Consider the following 16353-nt stretch of genomic DNA (forward strand, 5'->3'; position numbering starts at 1 on the left):
ATATATTTAGAAACTGGAACAGAGTCCTTATCCTGATAAACTGATTTTAAGACAGATGAACTATTGAAATCAATGGAGTAAGACTTACTTTCAAAGTATTAACAAGAATGCTAAGACCTAGCAGTTCCAAGTTTTACACCTCTTTAGCCAAAACTGAGGAAGTATATGCTTTTGCCAAATCATGATGATAGAATAGGTATTTCAGATGACATGTGGCTGATATTTAGAAGGTCTTAGTAGTTTAAAAAAAAAAGTCACCCTTTCAAGCTAGTGCAATTGTTCCATTGTTTCAGTAAAGACAGTTAAGTCACCGGTGTCTCTTCAGTGAGACTTTTTCAGCAACTCAAAGCTTCAATCACTTCAAAATGAGTGAATTTTGAAACTTCAGAACAGAATCCCTTACTCTTTGGAGTATGCTTCAATCGAGATATTCAAGAACTTGTGAAAGATTAACCAAACTTTGCCACAGACACTTCATAGAACAAAATATAAGCCATGTTAGAAAAGTGCAACATAAAATCCACAGAAAGTCACAACGGCAAACTTTTATTAGGGAGCAAGTCTTGTTTAGATACATCCTATAGAAGATTTTTGAGACTACTTATCTTTTTTGTGGACTTGTGAGTTTGCCTGTGGCCCACATGTTCAGATGCAGGTAAAAGGAAGCCCAAATAGTCTACAGATCTTATTCCTTCACAGGCTATGAAACCAGAGTTCAGTTTCAAAACACTGCACACTCAAGGGACTATGTTTCCCCTCACATCTTAACAGCAGACTATGCTTCTGAAAAAGTGTACACACAAGGGGCACACAGTAGAAACCCAGCAAAGGAGTTAGATCACCTTTATTTCAAAGCAGGCTCAAAGTCTGCTATTGACTGTTCCACTTTAACAGAAATACAGTGTTACTAAATAGACCAGGTGGCTTCTATAGACTATGAGACAAAACAAGCAGAAGACCACATGACACTTGTTTTTTTTTTCTTAAAATATCGAAAGACAGACTTTCTAAACTGGGGAACTGGCAAGCCGTTTTTGAACAAAAGTAATTATCCAAGATGCATATTTCATAGGTGGATGTGCAGTGCCAAGATATCACAGCAATGACTGCACTACAAATGAATTAAAGCAGGTAGAATAAATACAATTACATTGACACACAGAGTGTAACAGGATGTGCCTTTACCTAGAAAGCATACAAGATTTTAAAATTTATCTCACTGAATCTCAAGGAAGGACATGATGGGGTCAGATGTTATTTTATGTCAGGCATTACCATAAGATTTCCAGGTTGTTACAATTTTATTGCACAGCAGCAAAATCTAGAGCTTGTCTCTGCTCACTGAAAAAACTCCTAGCTGCAAACCAGCCAAAGGAAGCTGGTGAGCAATATGACTCCGATATGTGAAAGGGAAAGCTGAAAGAAACAAGAAGCGGGAAATAGTTAATTCACATCCCTCAAATTTTGAAACGGAAGAAAGAGAGCTTTCAGAATCACACAGGCTAAGCAGATTTCCTAGATGAAGCTGGTAATCAACTGGCAGACAAACTTAGTTTTCTAAAGCTAAGCAAATTGTACACAGCACTACTCATAGGATACATATTTATTTTCAGACTACTTCCAGATGCAGTTTTTCTCTTTAGCATCTATTTGACCTCCCTAGCCTGAGGCATGCTGGGAAGAGAAATAAATGGAAAATTACTCTAATTATTCTCCAGCTCTTCTTTAATACTGACCCATTAGAATGTATAAGAGGTGTGTGGTTTCCAGTAAAAGCAAACTTGCTGATCCATCGCCCTGTGTTCTTATCATGCTGACTAGACCATGTGGTCCTGAAAATTAACAGCTGCTGCATCTTAATGAAGACTTTTCTGCAATTTGGGAATGTGTCAAGCTTCTTTGTTATTACTGCTTATTAGTTAGGTTTCACATGAGGATTCAAGTCCATCCATTTTGACTTTCATGTGCCAGCAAAGGTAAGGACGCAACTTCTGGTGGTTTCATTGCTTTTGCTTCTAACATGACCACCAGTTTCATAATAAAGTGCTTTGTCTCAAATTGATTTCAAAAGATGAGTCAGTAATGACAGATTTGTATTAACAAATATTGATTACTGATAAGGATCTGTCTGTTTTATGAAGCTCAGAGGCTGCAGACTATACTGAGTAATTAATGGCAGTGACAAATCCCTTGATCTACAGGCAGTTTATGGAAATAGCTCAAATTGAAGAATGAAGCTCACGCAACTTCACAGAAAGGACATTCAAGAACTGAGCAAAATATTTTCAAAGACAGCATAGCCAAAATTTCAGGAAAAAAAAAAAAATCTACCCTATAATCTAAATGTTTAGTGTTAATTCCTAGGAATAAGACAGAACACAATTCATATGGATCTTGTACAGCATCATGCTAAATGTCACCTATGGCACTCATTTCTCTCCCACCACAAAACTCTGCTGTAACCCAAGAGCTGCAGTTACTGGATTTGCTGTTTTCATTTTGTAATGTTAAGATATTTCACTCTATTTCCTCACTACAAATGAAGTTTCATGAAACCCAAGTCACTTTAATTGTATTTGTTTATACTGTTATTAAGCTGGAAGTTGACCAGAACTGGGAAATGGAGATTCAGCACCCACCCAAATGCAGTAACGCACTAAGCATGATGATCCACAGCATCATCACCCTGCTGATCCCTACCCACCCTTTATCAAGAATTTGTACTGGTGATTATGTGCAGCTGGTTCACAAAGCTCTTCTGTGCTACAGATCATGAGTTTAAACATTTGAATAGTAATTAAACAGAAAAGTCCATGTAAGTGAACAAATTTGATTATAAAGTCTTTGGAAAAGACTTTAATTTCTGCAAAAATGCAAAGTTGCAGAAGTACTTCAAATGGAGAAACAACAGAAATACAGGTCTCAAAAATCAGTTAAGTCAGAAAAAAAGCAACACATAACATTGCTATACAATAGGAAATGAACAACGTCGCACAAAACACCTGACATTGTAAGCTTACAACTAAATCACCAAAATGGTCTTCACCATAATCACTACTAAAATATACAATGATGACCACTAATACCTTTATTAAAAAGTGCTGTTTCCATTCTAATAACATCTATCATACCACCTATTAACTATCTCAAAAGCATCATTTAAAAAACAAACGATACATGACCATTCTATATGAGAAGCGGGCAAGTTAATGACACAATGGAACTGTAACTTTTGAGTTTCTTGACTTCATCTAGCTAGCCACACATTTATTTTTGAGGAATTTGTGATTAGATTAATTCTTTAAATGAAAATAGAGTTATGCCAATACGGAGCGTCACTGTTCTTTTTTGCCATCACTTTAAAACACACCAGAATCCTAAAAATTCAAACCTTTAAATTGTGTTGCACAACTGTATTTTTCTCCAAAGCAAAGGTGGGTACAGTAGAAGACAGTACTGGTTAAATTGTAATGTCTTAACTGAACACTGAAAGAAAACAAACAGAAAGCAGGAAACGTGTCACTAAGATCATGTGTAAAACCAGTTCAAGCACACAGAAAAAATAATAAACTCTCTGCAGTGAGAGACACCTGACAAGAAACATGAAGAATAACACACACACAAGAAGGCAGTGTATGAGATCATCTGTTAACAGGAGAAAGAATGTGGAAAAGATTGATCCATTAACCAATGGAAAAAGAGCATTTGACAGACGACTGTAAGAAGGCTTAAGTTTTGTGTGACCTTTTGGCATCCATTTTTACTAAAGAAAAACCCATCAAGAGCAGGTGACTAGCATAATTAATCCCCAAACCAAAACAGGTATCATTTCCAACTGTAAAAGGAAAACAAGTTAGAAACTACTTAGACAACATTCATTGTTTCAGCTACTTAAGTACCACAACCTAGAACATACCAGAACATTTAAAGAGCTTTCTGAAGTAATCTCAAAGCTCTTAGCTGCTGGTTTGAATGCATGAAAGACAGGAGAGATCTCAGAGGACTGAGAAAGGGAGAATGGACCTCCCAGTTAAAAAGTGGGAAGGAGGGAAAATTTAAATCCAGTTGAATTTCAGTCTCCAGAAAAAAAAAAATCTGGAATAAGTAAAATAAACAATTGTCAGCGAGTACTTGGATGACAAGGAAAAAAAGAGCAGACATGGATCGGTCATGAATACATTGTGTCTAAGAAAACTAATTCCTTCCAGATCTGGGTAACAGAATTCACAGGCAAGATGGAAGCTGTAGGTGCCACATCTTCTGACTTTAATAATTTTATGAGGTCTTGTATGACAATTTCACAAGGATGCTGAGGACATACAAGCAAGAAAGAAATTGCTATAAAACATGAGTATGAAACCAGCGTATGCCTGAGAGCAGTTATCATTGGTACACCATCTAAATTGGAAGATGTGTCACATGGAGGTACCCAAGTGCCTGCCCTGGATCTGATTCTGTTCAATGTTTCCAGTAATGATCCGGATGATGACATGGTGAATGGTATTAAATGAGCACGTAACTGTGAAGCTGGGAGGCAAAGCAAATACACTGAAGAACGGGATTTTAATTCAAAATGAACTTCATGAATTGGAGGAAATGTCTTAAAAACAGAATGGAGTTCAGCAGGGACAAATGCAAAGTATTTAAGCAAAATGAGTCATCTGCCCAAATTATTTTCAGAAAAGCCTTGTGGGTTATGTTAGATCCCCAACAAAACAGGAGCTGATATTGTCATACTTCCTTCTTCCCACAAAAGGCAATCATCACAATGTAGTATATAAACAGGGATGAAATCTATGTGACACAACAAGTAATCCTTCTCTTCAGCTCAGCATTGGCAGGGCTTCAGCTGAAATACAGGGAGCAGTTTCAGGTTCCACACTTGAAGACAGACATGGCTCCGTTCAGGTTGCCCAGAGGAGAGCAGAGAGGCCAACCAAAGGCCTAAAAAACGCAAACTACAAGGCACAGAGACAGAAATGGGAATGCCAGAACTTGGACTGCTGCTCCCGAGGATGTGAGGGTGAGGAGGGTAGGATAACAGTCTTTAAGTGTGTGTATATTATACACATATATATGTTTTTATATATTTTTCTAGATGCACATGTATTTTATTTCAAAGAACAAAAAGGAACTATCTGTCACCACAGTCACAGTGAATAAGTAGAAGCAACGGCTTTTGCAGGAAGAAAAAAAAAATCAGGATTTACCTTCGGAAAACACTTTCTAACTGTAATGACAATGAAGCACATGTACTGGCTTCCTGGATTGGAGGCAGTACCTCCCACACAATTTAAGTCTTTTAGACCAGGCCAGAAAAAACATTTCTCTGGAATCACACGTATGAGGCAAGATTTATAGTGCGAATTAGTTTCTTTTCTTAGTCTAAAGCAAGTTTGACCTGAAGGAAGGCCTTACCACAGAAAACTTATGTATTTCTTCCATCAGTTAATCTACCAAAAGACCCCCTCCGAGTAAACCCTGCCTCAGTCAAACTTTCAGGCCATCGCAGGGACATTACACAGCACTGTCAGGCTTCTGCCCCGCACACTCATCACTCGGGGCGGAGGCAGGGGGTGGCGAGGTGAGGGCCCCCAGTCCAGTGACTGACCCAGAACTCTGAACTCAGTTTCTTTGGTTTTAAACTTCATTCTGCACATATATTTTTCTAAAAGTCTTTCAGTAGCCCAGGACAGTAACAACTAGCCACACACAAAGTTTAAAACCTTGAAGTGAAATAAATCCACTTTATGTGAAAAAGCAGACTTTTCCAGGCATCTTTATTAAATTTTCAGCTGACAACCCTGAATATTTCCCCTAATGAATGCAGGGCTGCAGACATACAAAACTCACTTTCTTTAAAGCATGATTTTTTCCTTATTTGCCTTTAAAAAAAAAAAGTTGATAAGATGTTAGTTCTGACAGCTAACATCTAAAGTGACACTAGTGTTTCCCAAAAAAAGATTTTTCTGGAGTTAATTTGTAAGTAGAGATAGGAGTTACAATGAAAGCTGGATTTCAACCCAAACTACGGCTTTTTCTATAACACAATTTATAATACACACATACTCTTTTTAAACATCATGTCAGACTAAAACTCAGTGTGTAGTTGTTAGCCCAGATAAACGAGTTAAAGAATTTTTCCTGTAAATTGTTTCGGGGCTTCAGAACACACACATAAAAAATACGTGATTTAAGACTATTCATTTGCCATAGTTGAGACTAAACATTTTTTTTAAATATAAACAAAAAATCTTATTCAAGAACCATACTTCATTTGCAACTAGATCTTTGTTTTCTTTATCTCCCCCCTGCAGAGCTGGGTTTTTCTTTTGCTGCATGCCATTAACATAAGATGTGGTGAGCTGCTAGCTAGAAATGTGAAAAAAACCAAGTCCATTTCAACGAAGAGAGCAAATTTGGGTTTTTACAGCTGCCTACAATACTACTAATGATAGAATTTCCCCTTCTGCCTCCTTCTAATTAGCAGGTGATAAGTTATCATCTAAAATTTCATCACTTGAGTGTCCCTCCTTTTACTTCTGTAGTTTTGTCTTTCCATTCTTAAACAAAACAGAAGTAAAGCAACAATCTGTTCTGCCTCCTTCACCAAAGGGGCATCTTGTCAAATCTGACTCAGAAGAATCTAGAAAGCCACAAGTCTGAAAATCTTCAGCAGTCACAAAAATCCATCTAGCTTCTAATTTTCTCTTCTGTAACTATGGATTCAAGAGAACTAGATTGGGAGTTAAGGTCTCTTTTGGGGAGGAGGAAGGGGTAAAGAAGCATGGAGCCTACTAAATGTTAAGCCCCAAGGCAAGTGTCTAATATTAAAAGTTTGACAATTGATGTAGATATCAGGAGAGCCAGAGAAGTCTATAATACAACTCAGCTGGACTACAAATTCTCTAGTAGATAAATTTATTAGGCCAGGGGTAGGGGGATGTGTGTTAAAGGGCCAATTGCCTTTGAAGCATGTGCATTTTCTTGTGGCTGTCAAGCTACAAGAAAATGCAAAGAAACTCACAAAGAATCCTTTCTGGTTTCTTGAGACATGTTTCTGGTGGCACCTAGATTAAGCTTTCAGAGGTCAAGTCAGGGAACACTTTCCTTCCTTCAACAATTAATTAAAGTTAACACCATTAAGGATCCTGGGATCAAGCACATCTTTGGTAAAATTTCTTTGACTTCAGTAAAATTCCTCTGGGGATTAACTGTAACTCATCAGACTGGATTCTTCTGACAAACTTAACTAATCATTTTCTTATTGGTGAATGATTACTCTTAGTGGGTAATCTAAATATAACTTCCTTACAGAAATGAAGCTCTTAAAGGTTTAAAATACTCTTTATTAAATGGTCTCCAGATTCTTTGTCTAACAATGCAGAGTGGGATAGAAATCAGTACACAAACCTGTTAAAGTGGTTTGCATCACACTACCCAAACCATTTTAAAAAACGGATCTTGTCTAACCTCTCTTTATAGTCAATGCACGGGACCATTTTTTCCATTCGTAAGACAGATGTCTGACATACAAGTGAAACCATCTGCTGGAAGTACCATTCTATCTTCAGATTGTACAAAAGTAATCAAAAACAGAAGTTTAATTGCACATCAAATTTTAGTGGATTGAATGAGATGAAATTACTTCCACTTATGTGTGGAGAGTACATGCATGCATATGTGTTTGTGTACAAGGTACAAAACAACTCTGTAGCTGCTTTTGGCCCAAAACATGTGACAAAATTTGGGAAGCGTACAAATATATTATATCTAAATAATTCAAAGCCTGCAATTTCAATGATTCTTCATCCTAGAAAAATCAATCACAATTCTTCCACAACTCATAGTATTCTCACTCCAGAAATAGCAGCCTGTTCTCAGTTACATCAGATGATGACAAAAAAAAGCACAAAGGGATCTCTGTATAGGTCTGTATCCGAGTTACAGACAATATGAATTTTGATAGATACACACACAAACCAAGAAACAACCCAACCCAACACTGCCCCCCCAAAAAAAAAAGAAAAATAAATTCAAAACACAAACAACCACCTTTAGCATCCAGATCTAAATGGAGATCAGCCCTGACAAAAGATAGACAGTGGAAATTCTTACAGGCTGAGTTCTTTTGCTTCTTTTTGCTGTTTATGGAGTCAGTGTTCAGCTATGCAACTCCAGAGAGCAGGCAATTTGTTGGAAAGAGATTAGCAAGTGTATAAAAGGAGAGTATATATCTAACCTTCCCATACAAGCTGTAAGTATTCCCTGCCACCCCTCACTCCCAGTGGTGATATCCACATCAGAAAGCCACTAATCCACATTATCTACAATACCTTAGGTTAAAGGGGACCTCTGAAGGCCATCTGGTCCACATCGCTCCTTTTTAGCCCCCTCATTCAAAGCGGTCAAAATTTCATCCAACCTCTTCGGCTATCCAGCACCCTACTTTGCACCACTACTGTCTCTGAGTCTGCATGTAGGATTGCAAGAACTGACCACAGTAGGCACCCAAATCAAAGGTTCATTCAGGTATTGGGCATACAATTTAAGAGAATATAATACCAAGAGAACATATAATTTTAAGAGGTACCTACTACCTTATACTTTGTGAAAACCAGACATCTGTAAGTTGTATCATTAGCACCCCCAGAGAACAGTCACCTAAAAACTATTTGTTGCTTTTCAGAAAGGCAAAACTTAGAATTTATTTTAATCTACATTCACCTAATTTTAGATTATGTATGCAATATCCTACTAAATTAAAGATGCACTCCCTGCTTGAAGTGTAGGCAGTTTCAAAGGAAAGGTATTAAAAGATGTTTCAAGTGTCAAAGCTGACTTTGATTTCAGCTATTATTCTTAGTGTTCTAAAAACCACACTTTTCTATTTTTAAAATGTGATTATTTTCCCCCTGCTGCTTGGAGTAAAGCCAAAAAAACATCAGAAAAAGCAACTGAAGAAGAAAGTTTTGAAAAACAAGACTATACAAAAATTTCTACAAATCTAAAGAATTAAGCAAGTGAATGCATAAGTTTGGGATTTCTCCTAATTTCAGTCATCTGATGTTATCTTATTTTTAAATAATTCTAGACAAAATAGAAGTATTTGAACAGGAGGGCTATATGTAACTTGCCATCATTAAGGTGCTAGAAAAAGATAATGAGAAATGGCAAAATTTGAACTGAGGAAAGAAAAAAAAAAATGCTGCCTCAGTCCTGTCCTATTTCCTTTCATACACAGAATCTCAAGAGGATGCTCCATATGCAACGTGCTCTGCAAAGCAAGAAAAAGGAAGTCCTTGCAAGCCTCCATTAAAGCAAACCCACAGAAAATTACTAACCACATGAATATAAACCATGCTATACAACAAAGGAAAACAGCGGCTTGTTTCAACTCCACGGCGATATTAAAAGGCAGTCTGGGGGAAAACAGCCACCCATACTTTTACACAAACTAGACATTTTTGTTCTAGAGGCATTGCAGCATTAACAGATTTAGAGTTATATTTTTACAGTCACTTTACATAGAAGAAAATAATTTTACTGATTTTTTTATTATTATCTGAAGTAATATGTTCTATCTCTAGCATGCAGATTTTTCTCTAGCATTATTTTGTATTTACTGGTATCCTCTTAGGGAATGTCCCAAGTCTGGATATTAAGGATGTGTAATACCCAGATGCAAAACCAAGCACTCTTGACTTGCTCTGCTAGTTAAAAGCATTTCAAAATCTAAGTAACAAAAAAAAAAAAAAAAAAAAAGGGGGGGGGGGAGATGATAAAAGGTGCAAAACTTGGCAAGAGAGAATCTTGGTAAGCACCTGTATGAGAAAAAACAGCATCTGGCTTACATCTTTGGTTGAGCACTGTAACCCTGAAATGATTCTTATGTCACTGGTTGTCTATACAAACATTATTAACCAGTTACTCTGTGACCTTTTCTGCAGTAGATGCAGACAAATGTTTGAGACAGTCTTTATAGATTCTTTCTAAAAATAAAATATCCTGCTTATATAAAAGCGGATTCATTGATCATTACTGAATTTACATATAGCAGAGCAAAGGTGGCAAAGGCAGATGCACACCAGGTTTGTAGAGCACTTGCTTAGAATGCAGTGGGTAATATTTTAGCACTGCCATTGAGTTAGTGCTCCAGCCACTGCTCCAGCTCTGCCTTTCTGATAGCTTTCAGATCACCCTGAAGACTCTGAAAGCTGAGGCTTTTTTGTTCCTTTCTTGGGGTGCTCTGCACTTTGTAGGATCAGTTTCACAAAAGTAGTGAGAAATTTCCTACAAACCATATACTCTGATAGCGTCTGAACACTTCTCAGGAAGTTCTACATTTCTACTGCTCATTAGGAGGAAGAATGAAAAACAAACTGAAAACCCAAGTCTTCCAGGCTCTCGTCACCTCTGGAGTTTGCCATTGGTATTGTGCCATCCCTGTTTGGAAGCAGAGCACACGCTCCTCTCATGTCTGAGCTGCTTTGTCCCAAGAGCCAGTTGGCTGGCTCTAACTCATGGTCAGAGTGAGCCGACGCAAAGACAACATGGACTTCAATGAGTTTCAATTTATGTGTGAGCCTAAAAGTCCAGGTAACATAGCTGTACAGAGCATCACTATGGAACACAACATTGCAGGTCCCGATTCTAGAATCCACACCTCAAAAAAAAAGTAGTAGTTTAATGAACTGAGAAAAAAAGGTACAAGAAAATATAGTGGGATAATACCTTACAACTAGAGACTAAAGATATCCGAATCATTTAGTCTTATATAAGAGACAGTTAAAAAAAATTCATTGCAATTTATCAGCGTGAGCATGTGAAAGATTTTTGACACCACATGACCACTTCAACTAACTGCAATAACTCTTATGAAGTTAAATATATATACGTGGCTAACAATGAGGAGGCCTAACCAGTGGGAAACTTAACTGTGTAATGTTAGGGGTCACTTCCACTTTGTCTCCTCAGGTCAGGTCTAGGTATGTTTTCTAATGTCCCTTCTGGTGCTCAAACAGCAGGATTCAGAAACTGCTGGGTGAGACTCTTCAGCTTGCAAGATGCCATCAAAAATCTGTTACCCGCAGACAACCCAAGGACAGTAGGAAACACAAAGCTGTTATGTTCATATTTAAAATACATCAGTTGGAAATTTCTCTGTAAAATGGTATCCTTTAGAACATATTGAGGCCTGTAGTGGGATAAATGCAACATTTTCACACATAGACTGGGGATCCCCATTGTTGTCCTTATTTCAAGTTATTTGCAGCACAATGGCTTAATCAGAAAGTAGTGTTACAAAAACAGTTATGTTATTTTAAGTAAATTACTCCCACTTCAATCTATACATTTCCTGAAACATTCTCTTGTCTCAAATTTTGAGTCACTGTATCATTACTAAGCACAGGCAGTGAAAGAGCATTCAAAAGCAAATGGTGAAATGATGACAGAGAGCATCATAGACAACTCTATGCAAAATTACAGAATAGGTTTCCACAGAGGCATAGCATGTTTGCTATTTCTATAGAAAGTTTAAACTAGAAGCCACTGACGGGAAATACTATATTTTCAAAATTGTTATTTCATAAAAAATATCTCTTCCTATTTTCAAAATTCAGTTTTCAAATTTGAGTTCAAAAAATTCAATTATTTTACCAGAACCTCATAAGAAGGGCAAGTATCACTTTGAACTGGTCTACCTCATTGCAGATGACAATTTCTGTAAGCAGAATTTCTTGTTGATGCTCTTCAGGAAACTATAATAGTTGCTTCACATACCATAGCTGCTGCAGCACAGCCTTTCCTCCAGGGCACTGCAGGTGTTCAGCCACTATATAGCTTATGCAAAGGGAAGCCTGATAGAGTCAAGGCTATAAATTCTGGAAAAAGAGGCTCTGAAGAGATAATAGGATGATACATAAAGGCTTCATATCCCTGCCTGTGGCAGCTAGAGGAAGAAATTTTGAGAAGATACATGTTCTTTGAGATAATACAGTATTATAAAGATACAAAGAAAGTGTGTTGGCCACCCTTTATTTACAACAATAAAAACTTGCCCTGCTGATGTGTTAACCTTTTCTCCTGATGTCACTGGAATGAAATATCCTTCTATTCCTCCTCTGGCTGCATCCTTCTTGCTGAAGGCACTGACCCAGCACACTTTGTCTGGTACTGAGGCTCTGACAGGCAGAACACATCCAAAACTGAACAAAGTTGCCAAGTTAACAAGGCCAAAATGAATTTTGCACCTTAATTTATCTTCTGTTTGGGACCTTGTGACTAAGTTTGCAATGATTCCAAAATGGCACTTTCAAAATTTTGGGTGAACACCACACACAAACCAAAGCATTAGTGTAAAGAACTCTCTCTACATTGCTATTACCTAACTATTAATCTTTCCTTGCAAATTTTGTATATTCCAGCCAGTCCGGCTAACCACATTTGCTAGCTAGGAGAACCAGACTGAACTGATTAAAGCATGGTTTTCTCTGACACAGTCTTCTGGCATGCTTGCCATCCTTCTCTGACACTGCCTGGAAAGCCCCATCTCCTTCCTGACGCTACCTATTTTACATTCACAATATTCTACACTCCTAAACATGGTCTTGGGAAAAATTAATTGTTCTCACTCCAGATGGAGCCAGGGATATTCCTCAAGAAGCAGCTTCCCTCAATTTCCAACAGGGATTTTTCCTGAGTTATTGTTTTTCTCGCCATGCTTTTCTTTAACAATCTCTTTTATTTAATGGCATGTATTCAGGCAGGAAGTATACATTTCAAATATTTGCATTCACACCGGTCACCTAAAAGACAGGTAACTTCCTAAAACCTGTTAAAGGCACATAACTCCTTTCTTCACACGGCACTTTTGTTGCTGACTTAGAAATCAACACAGATGCAGAAGGTGGAATTAACGTCACCAGTTCTAGCATTCTAAAAATCTGACATTTAGCCTAACTTAGTCATCAAAGCTTTATCTATATGTTCAAGACAGAGTTAAGTACCTCAAAAAAAAAAAAAAAACAGCAGCAGTCCACTCCACCTATTTTAGGTATCTATGATGTTCTGTGGCCATGGCTGCCTTCCTCTCCACTGACTACACAGGAACTCTACATGATTAGCTCCAACTAGACAATTTAAACACCTACAGTGAGGTAAAATGAAATTATTAGTTTTACTATATGAAGAATGACAATCTGGAAACATAAACCATTTCTCTCTTATTTCATACTATTTTATTCCTTTCCAAATCTTTCAGAACACAGCTAGATCCTTCCAATCACAGTCACTTACTCATTCTGGTCCACTAAACAAATTATACTTCTGCCTAGAGATTCATACATACAGACACACAACTGTGTAGGCACAGTGCAACTGCAGACATCTCTGAGACATTCTAATGGTTCCAGAGCACAGATAAATTTTTTCCAACTATTTGAAAGCAAAAAATAAATACGCCTCATGGTACACATACTGGAAAGTGGGCAGATACAATCAGCAATATCTGCATACCTAGGTTGCTATTGAAGCCCTGGTGGTGCCTACTGATAAGTATGAGTTGGGAGGAAGAAAGACACATAATTGCTCTTATCTATTAGCACCAAGTACACTGTACGCACACCACATGCTACCATGTGCAGTCCCCAGAGGCCAGACGGCAGTCCCCTTTTCCATCAGATTCACATTTCATCATGGGAACATCTACATTCAAGAGCAGCATACTTTATCTCTGCAACTTAGATCCAAGAGTGAAACCCCACACACACCCCTTGATGATGAAGTATTTGCTCAGAATTCATACCAAGATCCTGCACTGACTCCTCATAAACCTGTAGATCTTTAACCAAATCTGCCTGATCATTTGTTTCAGGTAACCTAAGATACTGATCTCCTTCCATGACCATTACATCTCCTAGGTGTAAAACTGCTGATCACCAGGGAAATATTGTTAAGTACAAAGAAGAGAATCCTCTTTGCTTATTAAGGTACAGCACCCACTTGTCCAAGTTAAGACTACTCGGAATACATGGCATTAGGTATTAGCTGCAGGCAGATGACTCAGTCCTGGCCTGGGTAACGAACAGGGCATGGAAAACTACTGGATATGACATGAGAAGTTACCAGACATGACAACAGAGTGAGAAGCTGATGGGAGTTACAGGTAGCTTTGTGAGGAATGGCCAGATTTCACACACAATTAAGAGACAGTTGAGTCCGAGATGACCAAACTTCACAGTTAGTTGAAGGGAAGTACTGGAGTCCTGTTGGGGAGTATTGCAAGGCCAACAGTGCCCAGGTAGCTGTGACAGTGATTCCAAATAAGGCCAGGATTACTGAGTACCAGTATCAAAACCACCAAATTTAGGTATAGATGTAGAAAAGCTGAGACTAGTGGGGAAAAAAAATAAACCTAACTAGGATTGAGTTGTTTATTCTGGAGAAGACAGGGAGAGAGAAGGGAAGCACAAAGTCAGAGAAAAGGAGAGTCATTAGAACTGAAAGGGGATAATGCAGATCATGAGAAAATAGTTGTATGGGGGTACCCATCAGGAGCCCTGCACTTGAGCACCACAGCTGGACCAGTACAACAAACCAACCTGTTGTTCTGACTATATCACAAGATTCAAATCTGCTTGTGCAGTCAGAACCACCAGGGCAGGTGCTGCTTTCCCAGGCTTGCACCCAGGTGGATTGAGCATCCCAGTATTGCCATGTCTGTGTCTGTTACAGGCTTGATGACTTCAGTAACTACACACCATTTCATAACACACATCTTATTAAAATGAAATGCCAAATTAATTTCTTTGCCTGTACCTCCCAGAGTCATATCTTCACATATGCACAAACAGAATAGTTAATGAGGAAAATTAATTTTCCAAGCCTGTTGACCTGGCATGTTGGGAAGAGCAATAGACTTCTTAACACTGGGAAATGTTCATACTACAGGGATCGTGACCATGTAAATATATAAGAACGTAGGTAGATAACTTCAGAGAAAACACTTCTTTGCCAGCCTTCAAGAAGGAAGGAAATATAGCCTTTGTGGAGGTATGACAGACTTTCTGGAAGTCCACATCCTAACACAGAAATAAATTAAAATACAGTCTGATCCTCTAAATGTCCATACTCTAGTCTTCACATTAATCTCCCAAATAGCACCTGGCAGTCTGTCAAATCTCTCTGTTCAGTGTTTAGTAGCTGCAGAATCAGGTTTATATATTTTCTATTGCTGTTATTAAAAAAAACTAGCTACATGAACTAAAGGTTTAAATCCTAAGATGACAAGTAGGGCTTTCCATCTTCTACAGTAATTCTGTCTTGAAATAGTATTTTAAAATAGTATTTCAACACTGACGCAGGGAGACAAGTAACAAAATTCACCAATGTATTAAGCCATCTGGATGAGCTTACATCACATTCCTTTTGAAATATCAACACACTACTGATATGTGCTATAAGAATAAATTTCCCACCCTCTGATATTTGTAGAATTGACTCCACAAAGGGTTTTCCCATCCGTATTTCTTGTAAATAATGCATCCTCTGGCCCTACAGCATGCATGCCAAAATCCTTAGCAACATCCAGTCAAACCTAGCTCTGTATTCTACACACTAATGTTCTCCATGAGAAACCACCTTAAAGCACAACAGAAGAAATGCATACCCCAAAATAGAAGTAAAAGGTGTTCTGGTGAAATAACAGCAAAATCAGGGCAAAGCAAGGTAACAGTAAAGTTCTCAACAAGAATGCCACATACTAGAAAAATATATAGAAAACTTCTGACCCATATGTACTGTAAAATTTGAAAAAAACTTAATTCAATACAAACTTTGCATTAAGACAGCAGGATGTATGTTCTAGTCAATTACATATCTATTGACAGAGATACTCTTTAAGTTGTGTAACTCACATTGCAAACTAAAAGCACTTAAGATGTCCAAGCATAATATTTTATAGGCAGTAACAGAAGTTGCACTATCAGCATTGAAATTTTTTGCAATGTTTTGTTGAATTATTCATATTTTAATATTTGATCCTTTTTAAAGCGCTTCAGGTTTGACCATGTGCTAAGATACTTGCCTGGAGATTCAGCCAAGCACCTGTAGAGCTCCATGCTCAAATTTTCTGAAGCTTGATATCTGACTTTTTTTTAATTTGTTTTATTTTAAAACACTTTACTTGTTTTTAGGAACAGTCAATAGCAAGTACCTCTAGTTATTTTTTGACTGACTTCCTGGCATGCATAACAGCTTTTATCACTGCATGCTAATTAAGACACAAGTTTTCATCTCTTATGATCTTTCTTGACACCCTTTGCCTTAAAGCAGATAAAAGCCTTCAAGCCA

General features: G+C 37.7%; 1 protein-coding gene across 1 annotated transcript in view; it reads right to left on the reverse strand.

The window, feature by feature from the left end:
* CACNA1C (calcium voltage-gated channel subunit alpha1 C) overlaps positions 1-16353 on the reverse strand; it is a 493743-nt gene that overhangs the window by 419026 nt on the left and 58364 nt on the right. The gene's annotated exons all lie outside the window — the stretch shown is intronic.

The sequence above is a fragment of the Falco cherrug genome, chromosome 5 (genome assembly GCF_023634085.1).
Source record: "Falco cherrug isolate bFalChe1 chromosome 5, bFalChe1.pri, whole genome shotgun sequence".
NCBI classification, from domain to species: domain Eukaryota; kingdom Metazoa; phylum Chordata; class Aves; order Falconiformes; family Falconidae; genus Falco; species Falco cherrug.